This window comes from Erithacus rubecula (genome assembly GCF_903797595.1).
Source record: "Erithacus rubecula genome assembly, chromosome: 3".
Taxonomy (NCBI): domain Eukaryota; kingdom Metazoa; phylum Chordata; class Aves; order Passeriformes; family Muscicapidae; genus Erithacus; species Erithacus rubecula.
In genome coordinates, this window is record NC_136689.1 from 66573436 (window position 1) to 66588334 (window position 14899).

A 14899-nucleotide genomic window follows, 5' to 3' on the forward strand; every position below is an offset into this window, starting at 1 on the left:
TCTGCAGCATAGGACCTTCTCAGCAGAACAGCTTATGAAATCCCTCAATGTTTCAAAAGAAGGAAAGAAAAGAGAAAAACAAAAAATTCGTATTTTTGCACATATTTTTTGGAGGCTGTGCAAGTGCACCTTCGTAATTTCTCAGCTGAGTAAGGCTGTATTTAACCATCAGTAATAAGTTTGGAGGACGAATGGGAAAAGGTATAACCACCCATGGACATTAATGTAACATAGTAATTCATTGGAAATGCACTCTAGACTCTGCTGTCACTGAAAGAGTCTTATATACTTTACAATATTTTCTTTTCTTTTGGAGTTGGCCTTCATTTCCCTGAATTGGTCACTATACATCAATGTTTCCCTTGGGAGATCTCATGTATTTCTAGCTGGGCTTCTCTCCCTTAGAATTATACCTCCCTGATAATGCACAAATTGCACAAATGGCAGGCTGTGAGTTCCCATAGTCCTTTTTGAAACAAAGGACTTGTGGTTTTGACTTGCCAAGAAAGAATTCTGAGTGAGTCACCTTTGTCCAATCCATAAAATGCTGGACTGAGCAGCATTTAGGATTCTGTTACCAAATCTCCTACCATTTGCTGTGTGATTATGCAAATTGTTTCAGTCTAGTTTGCTTAATTTTCCCAGTAAAATGGGGAAGCAGCTACAATTGTCCCTGGTCCAGCCTTGAGATGCCCCCTGATGAAAAGCACTGCATCAGTGTTGGCTGTGTTTTCTCAAATGATGTATCTGCCCTCCATCAGGGTGTTAAAATGTGTTTGTAACAGAGAGATCCTGAAGCAGGGCAAGGAGCTGTAGGGGTGTCAACACCTTCATCCCACCTTCATATGAAGGTCCACAGGATGGTGGTTGGATGCAGTTGGGAGAAAATTCGAGATCTTACTCCCCCAGGGGCCATTTGCTGTATTTCACCATGAACAATGAAGTGCAGCTGTCATAATTTCTATATGAGAAAAAAATGGAGTGAAGAGAGAGAGGCCCAGAGTAATTCTGTTTGTGATTGTCGTAGATGAAATTAATCCCTCTGGCACATCGGTTGGATATAAAATCACAGGTAAAAATTAAATGGTTGGGATATGCAAGGTGCTTGTGATTTTAAGAATGATGGAGGGAGTGGTGGGCAGGCAGAGGAGAAATAGCACATGGCAAAAAATTAAAGCATTGGAATAGCTAAGGGTAACGTGGTTAGAGCTTCTGATGCATGTGCTGATACGTTCCATGTACTCCAGGAAAAAGTCTGCAGGCTAAAAAAAAGGGATTCTCCACAGTACTTTGGATATTTGGCTGTGGTGATAGGAAAAAAAGTGTCATCCTGATTTTCTTGTTCTGGAAAGAAAGTGCATATGGTGAACATATCTAATAAAAGTTGTTCTTGCAGATGAGAATTGGAGGAAGAAAAAAATCAGTGTCTCCCTGGCCAAGCTGCTGCTGCTACTTTTGGACTGCTTCATGGAAGACATGAATTTGATTCATTTCCAAGGATAGCTTGGAAACTCCAGGCAGCAGAGGAAGGGACTCCCCCTTGACTTAGCTGTTTTTCTCTGAATGCATTGCACTCTGTGAAATGCTGCCAGTGCCACCCCTCAGGTAATTTCTGAGGGAAGGTCAGTGTGTGGGGACTCAGATTGAGTGGTCAGGGATCCTCACTGGCTTGAAACACATTGAACTTCATGCAGGGTTGAACCTCAGTTAAAAAAGGAAAACCTTCAATTTCCAACCAGAGCAGATACAAACTGTGCATTGGAGAAGTAGAAGTCTTTCTACTGATGGCCAAAGTCTCCTTGTCCTCTCCAGGGTTGCCTCAAGCACTAAGCTGGGTAATTAGGACCTTATTAGTCCCTCCAGGCTTTTCTCCCTCCCTTTTATACTGGAAGTAGTTGTTGGAACCCTGTGCTGATCACTTGTTCAAGAAAGCTAAAATGTTTAATCCATTTTTAATTGGAAGCATGTACCTTGGAGTGATTAGAAACTAATAGATTATTTACCTAGCTGAAAATAACTTGTGTGGGGACCAGGCTCTGGAAATAGCAGAGGTAAGAGTAGGGAGAGCTTGGTTTGGTGAGTGCTCTGAGAGGATTTGTGAGCTCTGATGGGAAACAATAAAGGGGAGGAAGAGACAGTAATCGGTGAATCAATCCACACAGCTCATTTAAAAATAACTCCTTTTTTGTGGCTTTGGTTACAAGAATGCTTTGTGGGCTGTAAAAGAAAGGCATTAGTAGCTGTTTTAAACCAGCCATATTCTAATTTAATATTTCATGAAGTACTGTGAACCTATGAGCAAGAGAATTTCCACCTGTGTGCTTATTGGGGAAGAGGGAGGGCAGATGGGCAGTGGATATTTTAGACAAGAGGCTACAATTAAAGCAAGAAGGAGCCTTCTGTAAGTAGTGCTAGGCTGCAGCTGGGTACTTTTTGAGAAGGGATGGAATGACACATTAGAGACCCCATTTCAATAGAAGATGCCAAGATGATGCCTGAAGGAAATACTTGACAATGGAGTTGTGTGAAATGGCCACATTCTCCTGGGAGAGAGTGATAAATAGGGTCCAGTCTCCATCATCTAGAGTGGAACCTGCACAGTGAGGAGGGTTGCCAGCTGTGCATCCCAGCTGGTTCTGTGCTTCAACACAACATGCCCTGGCTTCCCAGAGGGCTGATGAGCTGGGACACGCTGTGGTTTACAGGCAAATTTCATGAGCCATGCCCCAGGGAGCTGGGAGCTGATTGCACTGGTGGCATTGAGCTGGTTCAGTTTGGGAGAGGATTAGCCTGACCATCTGCAGGGGAAGCTTTAAACATTTGAGTGCAGCCCTAAGATAAGCCTTTAATGCACATTTTCAGAAGTCAACGATGCTTTTGGCGGTTTTGCTTTTTGGCCATCCTTCAAAGGAAGGTGATCAATATTCGTGGTCTGTCGCATGTTGTTGCAGCTTCCCATTTCAGGGATGACTTTAGCCAGGCCCTGCAGGTACACAGTCACTCCTGAAGCAGAGTCATAGCAGTCACAAAAAGGAGGACCTCTGCTATGATATATCTTCCCTTCCACCTGTCAGTAATAACTAGATGTGGGAAGAGATTATGAAGATCCCCTCTAGAGAGACATTATTTATTTATTTAGACAAGACTACTGATGGAGTATAGCCCAAAGCTATGGTTTCAAAAGATCTTCCAGCAAGGTGGTGTATCTGACATCTGATAGCAGCAACAATGAACAAGAAAGTAGTTTGAGTTATGCAGGTATCTGCTGCAATCATCTTTAAATATAGCACATAATATTTAGTAGAAGAGAAAAGCTCATAGTCATTGTAGGACTTTGGATTGTCATTTTCTCTGTTTCCTACGGTCTTCTAGAGCTTTGCATCAGTGACTCTCAGTTTGTGTCACTGTTGGTGTGTTGGGCAGCCATGGTGCACACTTGTTAAGCCCCTGCAGATGAACAGTCATAAGATAAGCTGTTCTTAAGGGGGTTTGTAGTGCTCCAGCTAAAGAGAAAAGCATAATGAGGTTTTTAGAGGAGAGCCAAGTTGGCTTTGGTTTTGGTCTGTTGCTTTCCTGCAGCTTTATCACAGGGGAAAAACTCTACAAGCAAATAGTGGCACTTGCAGGAGCTGGAAGGAAAAATTGGAGGAATTTCAGGAACTGTGTAAGTTTCCTGAGAAAGACACAGTGAGGTAGAGTAAGGGTTTTGTTCTGGAATTGCTGAGAGAGCAGAAAAGATGGCTAATATTGTGTGTATCAGAAAGGTGAAAGGAAAAGGACACTTACTTGGAGAATTACATTGGCTATTGTATCTCAGTGCACCAAAACCCCCCCAGAACCCAATAATGAAACCATGCCCAAACTGATGGTTCTAGTCCAGAGTGAATACACAAACTAGCTGCCAGTGAGCTGCACTTGGCAGGCCAGTGGTTAGGGCACCATTCCAATATTGTGGAGCAGGAATATGAGGAAGGAACATGAACACCATTGGCAGAGAATATTGGACCCAATGCTGTTCAATATACTCATAAGCAGTCTGAATGAGGAGATCAAGGATATCCTGATGAAATTTGGTGATGATGCCAAACTGAGAGGGGAAGAGGACGCTTTGGAAGGGAGGCCCACCCTGCTGGATAGATTGAAACAGCAAGTGAAGAAGAACCTTATGAAGGACGAGTGTATTATCTTGTACCTTGGAAAGCATAATCAGGACTGTATCACAGATTTGGATCTACCCAGACCTGGGGTTGGTCATGGTGGACAAACAGATTGAAAAAAGAAGGCTCAGAGAGGACTTTATCACTGTGTCCCAGTATTTATAGGGTGGCTACAAAGAAGATGGAGACTCCCTTTTAAGCGAATTCATGTGGACAAGATGAAGGGTAATGGGTATAGGTTACTCTTGGGGAGATTAATATTGGTCACAAGAGGGAAATGTTTCACAATGAGAAGAATCAGGCATTGGAATAATCTCATCAGGCAAGTGGTGGATTCCCCAGTGTTGGATGCTTTCAAGAATCAGCTGGACAGGATGCTGGGCCATCTTGTCTATGCTTTTGCCAAGAAAGGTTGTACCAGATGAGACTTGAGATCCCTTCCAACCTGGTACTGTGTGATTCCATGGCAAGGCTTGCAGACTTAGGCTACATGAGCCCGTGCTGACTTCTGATGTTCTCCTGAGCAGCTCCACTTGGTACTGACATTTTATATTTTAACCTCTTGCCCATACAGAGAAGTGAAAGGAACCAACAACCTCTTCTCCCTTAAGCTCTGAGGAGCTTCATGAAAGTGCATTGAACTGAACAGTTTTTCTCAGTTCTGCAGGTATAACACCAGATTCTTTGCTTGTGCTCTGTAGTGACACCAACAACTATCCTCACCCCAAGGCACTGGAGGCATTTGTGACCTTTGAATGGCCTCTGTGCTCTGGAAATATGAGCTAATATTTTGAAGTGTAGATTTATAGACTGAGAGTTGCTAAAAGGATCCTATTTGATCTCTGGTGAGTGTCAAAATTATGAGAACTTGATTAAGTGAACCTTTGAGGGAAGAGGGAAGAATTGGTCCCAAGCAGAGCCCTTTTATTATGGATTCCTAAATGAGCCTTGGGCAGCAATAATGATGTTCTTGAGTTCCCTCTCAAATACTTTTTTTCCTAATGAGGACAGCCTGTCCTGCTGCTTCTCCAACACTATATGATATGTTCCTCATTTGCCTTATGAAAAATAAACACCAGTCTTGGAGCTTTCCCAGAATGTGCATGACAGGACTTTATCTGACTGTCTGATGTGGAAGGACACACCTATCCCAGACATGTCATACATTACATGTTAAATAGATATTGGCCTAGGCTGGAGTTTAGATGGATTGGGAACATCACTGAAACTATGTCCTGGGACTGCTGACAGTCATGTGGTGCTGTCAGTGCTGTGGTGACTTGGAAGTAACTGTGGCAGTAAAGTGCTCACCCCAGAGATGCCTCAGAAACCCAATACATCTGCCATTTTATGTGGAGCATTTACTGTTACTCAAGAAGCTTTACTGTGTCAGCAGGGAATTTTGTTTGCATCCCCTTAAATGCTGCTGTCTGTCCTTTTAAAAAAGTCTTTTAAAAAGTCATTGCCCTGCAGCTGTGGAGGGAAACCTCATAATTCACAGCTGCTGGGGCAGTGTAGCAGCAGGCAGCCCCTTGCATTGGCAGGACTGGGACTGCCTGTCCCTGTGCAACAGGCATCTCCTGGCCTGGACACTTTGTTCCCAATGAACAAAAAGGGGGAACTCCTCCCCACTTCAGAGACAGCAGGATCTGACTTTCGGTGCTTTGAGCAGCAGTTTAAGGCCACCAAATGGTCATTTCTTTCTTTAAAAAAAAAAAAATGTTTTCCTTTCTCAATACAGCCAGCTGCAGCACCAGTGTGGGGGAAAGGCTCATGTAGCAATAGAGAGATGTAACACGATTTTGCCTTACATAGAGATGCAATGGGATTTAATCTCACTTCTCATATCACCAATAAATTCTCCCATCTGCAAGGACTAAATGAAAGAAAAGGGTTAGAAAAAGTTTAAAACAATGTAGCACATTTGGCAATATGCTCCTTATAGCAACCAGTGGCTTGTGTCCTTCTGGACAGCAAGAGCTGAACAGCACTGCAAGAGGGTTTTGAAGGCCTTTGTAAGGCTGGTAAGTCTGAAAATCCAGAGGTGAACTGTCCCACAATGGGTCTGAGGTGCAGCAACAAGACCAGAGACAAGATATTAATAACATCTTGATGGGACCACTAACCCACGGTGCCTTCCCGCTCAGTCACAGCCAAAATTGCATTTGCTATAAACAAACACAACAGCTGGTTTTTCAAGGGTCAGTGTATTTAATGACCCAATCCAAAGCAAAAGGAAAAAAAAAAAAAATTATGTAACAAAATGAGTAATGCTGAGTGGGTGAGGGAATTTCTTGGTGTTTTCTAGCATGCAGATACCTACAGCAGAAGTGTATGTGGCTAAGATTTCATCACTGACAATGTGAAAAAAAATTATTTTGCTTCAAAAGGGAAGCATTCCCCCATGCTAGTAAGTCACCCTTCAGAGCATCCTTCCTGTTCATGCTAACCATGAGTAGCCATGCATGCAAAGATCTCTTCTTTTTTTTGCCACTAAAAAAGAGCAACCAAGTACAAAAGTCAATGAAAGAGGCCATCCAGGCAGCATCAGCTGTCAACAGTCACTGCAGCTGCTCAATCCTCAGAAGGCATCGTGGGCCTGCATCAACTGTCAGGCAAAATTGAGAGAATATTCAGAATTTTCCTGAGATGGAGTGAAATTAAGCCATGCAGGCCATGTGTCTAATAAGAGGAGTATTTCCCATGTCACTGGAAGGAAAGCAGCAATTCCCTGCTATTGAGAACTTTCCCCTTTACTTTTGCAAATCTACCATTTTGCAAATCTGACCAGCTCTGGTGGTCCCAGAGGCTGTTCCCTTGAGGAGGCAGCAGTGGATACAGCACTGCATTTGCCATGGGTCTTCCTTTTCCAATGATACCAAAATGCTGTGATACCAAAATGCTGTGATCTGGGTTGGAGAAAGGTGAGAGGAGATGTAATAGTGTGTTGTTACTCTAATTTCACGTATTCATTGTTCTGACCCACATTTCCAAAAGCAGCCAAGTCGCTTTTTCTGAAGTGGCCACAATGTCACGATGCTGTGAAGTTTCCTTCAGTCTTCTGACAACATTTCAGCTCTTGTGAATTTCCCCTCACATTTAATGGGTTTATCCTCCGTCACCCAGGATGAAAAACGTGCCAAAGCTGCTTTAGGCTGAAAGGTGCTGACATCCCAGGAGAGAGAGTTACTTTGAGCTGCCAAGCGCTCTCCATGCTCTCATTTGTAAAGACACCCAACAACGAGGACTGTAACACAAATGTCCCAGTTGTCACAGGACTGCAGGAGGATGAATTTCCCCTGCAGGACCTTGCACTAAAGCCCCTGCCCAGGACAGCTGGCTGGTGGAGTGCTTTGTGGGACCTGCTGACCCGAGGGCTAGAGCTGAAAACACTGAGCTGCCAGTGGTTCATCTGGTGTTTGGCTGTAAAGTGGTTTTTGGTTGGATTTGCTGTTACATGCTTTTGAAAACTTTTAGAAAGCCTTCACCAGTTTATGTACGTGCTAGACTGATCATTGATAGCAGGAGAAATTCTGACTTGCTCCCCTCCATTCTTGCCCTTCACTGAAATCCTTGTTTACAAAGACTTGTTTCCTTTTAAATCATTCTCCTGCACATCTAATAGCACCGACCTGTTTCTTTTCAAAGTGAAATACCACAGTACATTCATTTAGGGCTTGATTGCTCACTCCCTGTAGATCACAGCCAAACTCACGTTGCACCCCTTCGAATGATGAGCCAGGTCTTTCCTCAACAGAAAAATGTAGGCACGTTATTTTCGTTGCTGCCTAAAGAAGAGCAATAGATAAATGAGTTTTTCTTTAAGTACTGTAGATTATAGCCCTCCTTGCTCACTAAGTATTTTTCCTTTAGGGCCCTGGGTTCCTCTTTTGTCTATCAGAAAGAAGAATGTAGCAAACTGCTAGACCATCACCACCTCCTTCTCACAACGATCTGCATGTCATCACCATCTGCTCAGTAAATCTGGGTTGGGGATTTACCCCTTGCTAATCAAGACAGGGTGAAACCAAATTAATGCTTGAAATTGTGAAGCTCCTTCTACAGTGTTGTATGTGCCCCAAGTGTGCCACTGGCAATCCTCCCAGTTTCTTTAAAGCAGGGAAATCCTAGTGGGCACCCACATCTATGACTTTTGTGGAACTTCCCAAAACTCCCTTTCACCTAAGTTCCTTCATAATTTAAATTCCTGCTTTGCACTGCTTTTCAGAATATTCTTTTTTAATATTCAGTGCTTAGTTTTTAGTGAGTTTTCTTGTTGTGCTACCCTAATCCCTCACCTCTCCAGGTAATTATATTTTTTAACAGGTCTCCTTGCAGCTCACTTGGTTGGAAGTGGAACCTCAAGCCCAAAATATACAGAACCAAGCTGATCTTTTGAACCCAGGTGGGTTTGAACTTAGAAGAGAACCCAAGCACTTTGCTTACATTTGCTGGTATGAAAGCTGGCAATTGGTAAAAGTGAAAAGTATTTAAAGTGGTTGCATATGCAGCCTCCCTTCCCCTGGGCATGGGGCTCTCACAGTGTCCCAGGGCATCCAGCACCCAGTGTCATCCAGCCACAGACTCTTGACAAGCTCAGAATGTGCCAGGAATCAAACAGTGTGTCAGCCATACAGTGTTCAGTGCTCCCCAATTCCTGGAAACTCCCTGTTCCTTGCAGGAGGAATGGATTTAAGACAGTGATCCTGGGGGCATCCCAAGCAAGGTGTGCAGGTGACAGCACCCCTGTCACCACCTCTACACCTGCCCCCAACAGTCAGCCTGGCCCTCTCCTTGTGTGTCCCACAGGCTGGAAATGGACTCCAAACATGGAATGTTTCCAAGGCAGCAATTCAGTCTTTACCTTGTTCTTTGCTATAATAAATCATGTTTAGATCAGGTACCACCTCTGGAGCAATCCCACTTCTCCACTATAGTGAGAGTCCATCCCTAGCTTGGCTTAACTTCTGTGATCAAATTGCAGTAAGTGGCTTTTTGTCAGTGCTTATTGTATTTGGGATGTCTTTGAGTGCAATCTGTAAACTGCCTTTATGGGAAACACTCTGAGGACACAACATAGCTGGGGAAATTTGGTCAGGTCGGCTGAAGTTCCTACATGTCGCTTCACCTTTTTACTGCAAATAAAAGAGGCTGGATATGAAAAAAGATGAATCCTATAATTTGGATTTGTCTTTTCCACTGGATGAAGGGTAACACAGATTTACAGGTGACAGTGAGCTGGACCTGTTACTCCAGGGAATAGGGGACACATGGCCATGCTGTGTCTCACATCACTGGCAGAGGACCATGATTCCCTTGCTTCCATGCCAGCAATTCCAGGCAGTCCTTGGTAGCTGCCCTGCAGAGATGAAAGTCTCAGATTATTTGAGTTAAGGGAGAGGTTGCTCTCTCCTGGTCTGCATCATGTGCTTTCCTTACTTTTTCCTATTTGAAAACTACTTTAATTTTTTTTCTTTTTCTATAGTTTTTCTTTTTTTCCTTTATAGATTCATGACAGCTGCTAGCTGGAATACTATAGGTTGAAATGCTTTGGGGAGATGGAAAGGCTGTTCAGTCAGGAGGCTCCTCCTTCCCTGAGGAGCAGGAAGTCCATAAAAATTTTGCTGTTGGTTTCCAGAGGTGAAAGTGCCAACCCAGGCTTTCCAAGCTCTTGGCCTGACATCTGAGCACCAAAAAGGGGCACCATGCTGCTTGTGTGCCACACTGGTTGGATGTGCTTGCCAACTTTTTCTCTCCTAAGGAAAGCCACAGAATAGCATTTTTATGTGATGTAAATTTGCAGATTTTTCTAAAATACAGATTTTGCAGTTAATGTCTTATCTTGCAGTGGACTTGGCCAGTGCTAGGTTAACAACTGGACTTGCTGATGTTGAAGGGCTTTTCCAATGTAAATGAATCCATGATTCTGTATGACTCAGAAGTGAGGATGTGGCGAAGGGCTCTTTTAGTCCTATGCAGAGGCATGAAAGCAGCCTAATGGGAATTAGTTTGAAACATTCTTGGCTATGAAGCAAGGGGAAGTACAGGAAAAGAAAACAAAACATCCACCAAATCCACCTAAAATAATGTCAACTGGGCTGTGACACTCTTGTGCTTCAGAGGCATAGCTGTGCTTGCCAGATTGCTTTATTTCTAGTAGTTTAAAATATCTCTGCAATTAGTATTAAGGAAAAAATATAACTGTCTAATACTGTTTTAGGAGTCACTATTTTAAATGGAGGAACTGCAAATACCCTTCCAAAATGAGAAGGCAGGTCTTATGACAGCAGAAGTTGAAGTTAATACAATAGAAGATGCATAAAATTGTTTGTTGTTTTTGTTTGAATCATGTTAGACTGCTTACAGAGCAGGTGCTTTGCTAGCATAAATCAAAGTAATCAGAAATCTGCCCCGAATTTCCACAGTGTCTCTGAATTCATTCAGTTACATCCACAGGCATCTTTCTGATGTATTAATGACTTCTGAACTCAGCCCTGTGCCTCAGAGCTGTTGATGGAAGCGTGGTGCTAGGAGGCTTTAAAAGTGCCCCTGTTGGGTCTGAGTTGTGCTGCTGCTTTGGGCAGTGGAGGACATCATTCCACAGGGTTTTGCAACCAGGATTGACAAGGACTTCTGAGGGACAAAAACCCATGGCAGAAACCTGTGCTGTCCATCTCAGGAAACAGGTTTTGGGATGGCTAAAGGTAGCTGCAGGCTTTCCAAGAATACTTTTAGGGGCTTAATGCACTTCTGAAAATGCTGTCACCAATGTCATTTGTCAAGGGCTTCAGCACAAGGTCTGCTGGGGTCCTGAAGAGCCCTGGCCAGGTCTTCACTTGAGGGAGACATGGGGAAGGAGCTCACTTGCTGCCATGCTCCTGCTCAGTGGTGGGTCTGCCCTGGGCACTGAGCACTGGGACCTGTCCCCATGGGCACACTCCCAGCAGAGCCACACACAGATGGAATGCCAGGGCATCCCTTCCACCCCAGGGCAGAGCAGTGCCAAGCAATGGGCACCCCTCACTCCCCTCTGCAGGTTCCTCTTCTGCACCATGGAACTCCCCTCTGCTGATGCCCGAGGGGATTTCATGTCTCTGGTGCCGAGGGAGCCCCTGAACAAGCCACAGTCCTCAAAAGCTCTCTGCTGCCAGACTTACTGTCCCCAGGACACCTCTAACAGGCCCCCCTGGTTTAGGGACTGAGTTCACCCACTGGTATTTTAGGGAGACAGGAGAGCCTTTGCACCCAGAGAGGAAGGAAAACCTCCCTGAAGGAAAGGAGGAGTAAACTCCTGGGTGCAAGAGCATTTAATATGTGTGCCCCATGGCTCAGCACTGCCCCTTTCTGCAGGGACCCACTTCAGAGAGCCCTTGGCAGCTGCTTTGAGATGATGTCTGTCTGCCTCTGCTTTTGTACCTCTGTGTGCAATTCCCAGGTGAGTCAGCTGGGACTTCAGAGGGGTTTGGTGAAAGCAGAAGACATCTTTTTGTGCACTGAGGGCTTGTGAGTGACTGTTGAGAAGAAACAGTCACTTTTCCTGGCATGCCTTTAGTCAGTGTGACCTTAAGAGTGTGAAAAACAGGGGGCCCGGTGGTGAGTGCCGTGGTTAAACAGCAGTAAGAGCATTTTCGCAAGAGGACTTCAGTCATTAACTCAGAAAACTTCCATGAAGGCAGCAGGGCTTTTGGGCAAGGTTTGGAGAGTCAGGCACTTGCAATGGTGTAGAAAACACCAGAAATGGATGAACAGGCTGTGAGGAGCTGCAGTGTTCATGTCACTAGCTAGGCTGAGATACGGAGAAATTGTCTCTTAGGGTATGCAAAAAGCACCCAGCATTTAATGGGGACACCACAGTTGTGTTATTGATCAGAGCTTTCTACTTTGCAGACCAACATGGTGGTTCTACATATTTTTGCCATCTTAAATGGAAATGAGTGATGTCCAGAAACACTGAGTAACGAAGTCAGCAGAGCTAATGAGATTAGAATGTCTTACTCATGAGAAGACTGATTTGCAAAGGCCGAGTGTGCAAGTGGGGGTCTGGCTTTAATCATCTCCTCTAACATTTAGGCAACTGGAGATAGTTTTGTAACAGAGTTCTCACTGCACAAAGCAACCAAGCACCCAGTCAGGTAATTTCCTACATATGTACTCTCTGGGGATTTTATGACTGACTTTATCTTCTCTTAACACACAACTTACCTACCTCTCCATCTATACACGGATTTCTTTGGACAAGAACATTATTTAAAAAAAAAAAAAATTCTCCAGCATTTGAGAAAGAAGGTTTTTCTTTTTCTCCTGAAGGGTTTGACCTAGTGCAGACCCAATCTGCATTTTTCACCCTGGTCCTGAATTGCTGGTTTAAAGAGAAGACCTGAGAAGTGTTCCTTTTACAGTGATATATTTCAAGATGGTTTTATACTTAGTGAAATTACAGCTGGCGCCCTGAGTACCACACACCCTTAACCCTACAAATTAGAATTGGATTTTTAGGAAGTCTTTCAGATGCCTTTTGGTAAAGCTGTGGTTACTTGTCTTGATTTATGGTAGCAGTCACCTCCAATCTCAAACATGTATTCCAATGTTCCAAAGGTGTCTTGGCTCATGACTGAAAGGATTTCATACTGGCCCTGCCAATGCTTTTTTTAGAGGATGGATGGTGCGTTACAAACCCAATGCCTGAAAATGCCCGCGCTTCTCACTTCTCCCTCCAAACGTGGCGATAATTACATTTAAATTTCAGAAGATGGCGTTGAAGATTTGCAATTAATATCCTAAACCTCCGGCGCGGCGCAGTGACAGATTCTGTGACCTGAGACGTTGCAGCAAGAGAGGATGTGGATGGATGTGCGTCGGGGACGTTAGAGCAGAACAACACCAGAGTGTCGTGGCACCAAACACGTGCTCGAAACCCGAAAGTCGGCAAGAGAGACTTTCGTGCAAGCCCGGAGCTCGCTCCTTCACCCACCAGCTCCCACCCCGTTAGGGAAGGAGGCTCCGAGAGCAGGAGCGTTTCAGCCCTGGTGCCACAAGATGGGCTTTGGGGAGGCAGCATCCCCTGGCCTCAGCGGGTGGGAGCGGCTCCCGGCAGGAGCTGGCGGCTGTCCCCGCTCCCGGCGGTGCTGTCGCCCCGTCGGGGATCGCTGCCCTCCACCTTGCCCAGCAAAACGCTGCAAAACGCCTGTAGGGGAGAGCCGAGCCTGGGGCAAAGGAGGCGGGCGTGTGTGTGATCCCACACCGCGATGCCGGCTCTGCGAGCACAGAGGGGCGGGTGGCCGAGGGTGCCGCGGGGGACACCGAGCCCGGCACGGCGGGGGCGGCTGGGCGATGCCCCCGCGTCTCCCCGAGCATCCCGGGGGCCCGGCCGGCGCCGTCTAGGACGGTTCTGGTGGGTGTAGCGAGCTGGGTCTTTACAGTAAAAGCCGCCCGGCTCTCACTGGTAGGAGTTTCCCGGGCTATTTATGTATGTGCGCCTGTCTGTATAGACTTAAAAAAACCCAGCCTAGCGGGGACGCGGAGGGTGCCGGGCTGCACGCCCTGCCGCCCGCAGCCTGTTTACCAGCAATGGGGATGTATCACTGCCTTCAGATGTTTTCCAGCCAAGTCCCCGCTCTCCTCCGCCGGCTCCACCCCCGGGCGGGGCCCGCCTCCCCCCGCCCGACACGACTCCCTCCATCATATAAAGAAACTTCCCGGTGCTGCCGGCCCAGTCGCTCTGCGCCCCGTCTCAGCAGCCGCCCGGCAGCCGGCGGCCCCTGCCCGCGCCAGCACAGAGGTAAGCGGTGGGCGGCCGAGCCCCCGGGACCCCCGGCCCCGCCGGGCAGGGAGCGGGTGGGCGGTGCGGGCGCCTCGGCTTCCCCCACTCGGGGCTTCTCCTGTGGCTGTCGGCACCTGAGCGAGCCCTTGCCTTTTTTTTTTTTTTTTTTTTTTATTTTAATTTTTTAGGGTTTTTTTAAAACTTTTAATTTTCTCCCCTCATTCTATTTTTTCCTTAATGTGAAGCAAAAGAAATAATAGCCGCCCGTTATCTGCTCCCGAGGCGAAGGTGCGCACCGGCCCCCAGCCCGGCTTGTTCGCGCTGCCCTCGGGAGGGTCGCGGGAATGTGTGGGAGGGATCGGCTTCGTGCACAGTGGAAGGGGGGAAAGTGACTTTTTTGCGCTGCTCGCACGGACTCCTGCGGGCTCCGTCCCGAGCGCGCCCCATGTCCCCGGGCGCACCATGTGCAAGGGAGATGCCGCGGGACCGGGTTTGGTGTCTGGGGGGATGCTGCCCCTGCCGAGGGGTGTAAGGGGTGCGGAGCGGTGCTGCCCATCTGCCCACAGCACTGTGCGCCTGTCTGGCGAGGGGCTCGGGAAGGCTCCCCGTGGGTAGAGGCAAAGATTTCTGGGTGAGGAATCGCTTAATTTTGTTGGATGTAATAGGGGGGGTGGAGTGGGAACCCGACAAACTAAGCATTTTCCAGGTCGGTGAATCAAACCCGACGTCAGGTCCCCATCGCTGGTGCCGGTGTCCTGGCGTTTGCACCTTCCCAGCGGGTTCCCATCCCTGCGGGGCCGCGCCGCTCTCCGTGCGCCTCTGCGCGCAGCTCTGGCGCTCTGTGTGGTGGGCTGCAAGCTCCCACGTCCCTGGGCACATAAGTGCCCTTCTGCCGGGCTCTGTGGGTTGCTGTCGTTCCACTTTTAGGTATATGCAGCGTGTAGATGTGAGTGTTGCTATGTGTGCGTGCTGGGAGCAGTTG

At 46.6% G+C, this 14899-nt stretch overlaps 1 protein-coding gene across 3 annotated transcripts in view; it reads left to right on the forward strand.

Annotated features, from left to right (window-relative positions):
• Positions 1 to 14899, forward strand: part of LOC306799648 (interferon regulatory factor 4) — a 75215-nt gene that overhangs the window by 46468 nt on the left and 13848 nt on the right. The window contains exon 1 of one of the 3 annotated variants that reach the window (XM_079300987.1): positions 13855 to 13935. The exons of 1 other annotated variant lie outside the window; for it this stretch is intronic. The gene's annotated coding sequence lies outside the window, so the exon portion shown is untranslated. Of the gene's footprint in view, positions 1 to 13854; positions 13943 to 14899 lie in introns of those variants that run through there. One more of the 3 variants, XM_079300988.1, reaches the window with a different exon arrangement.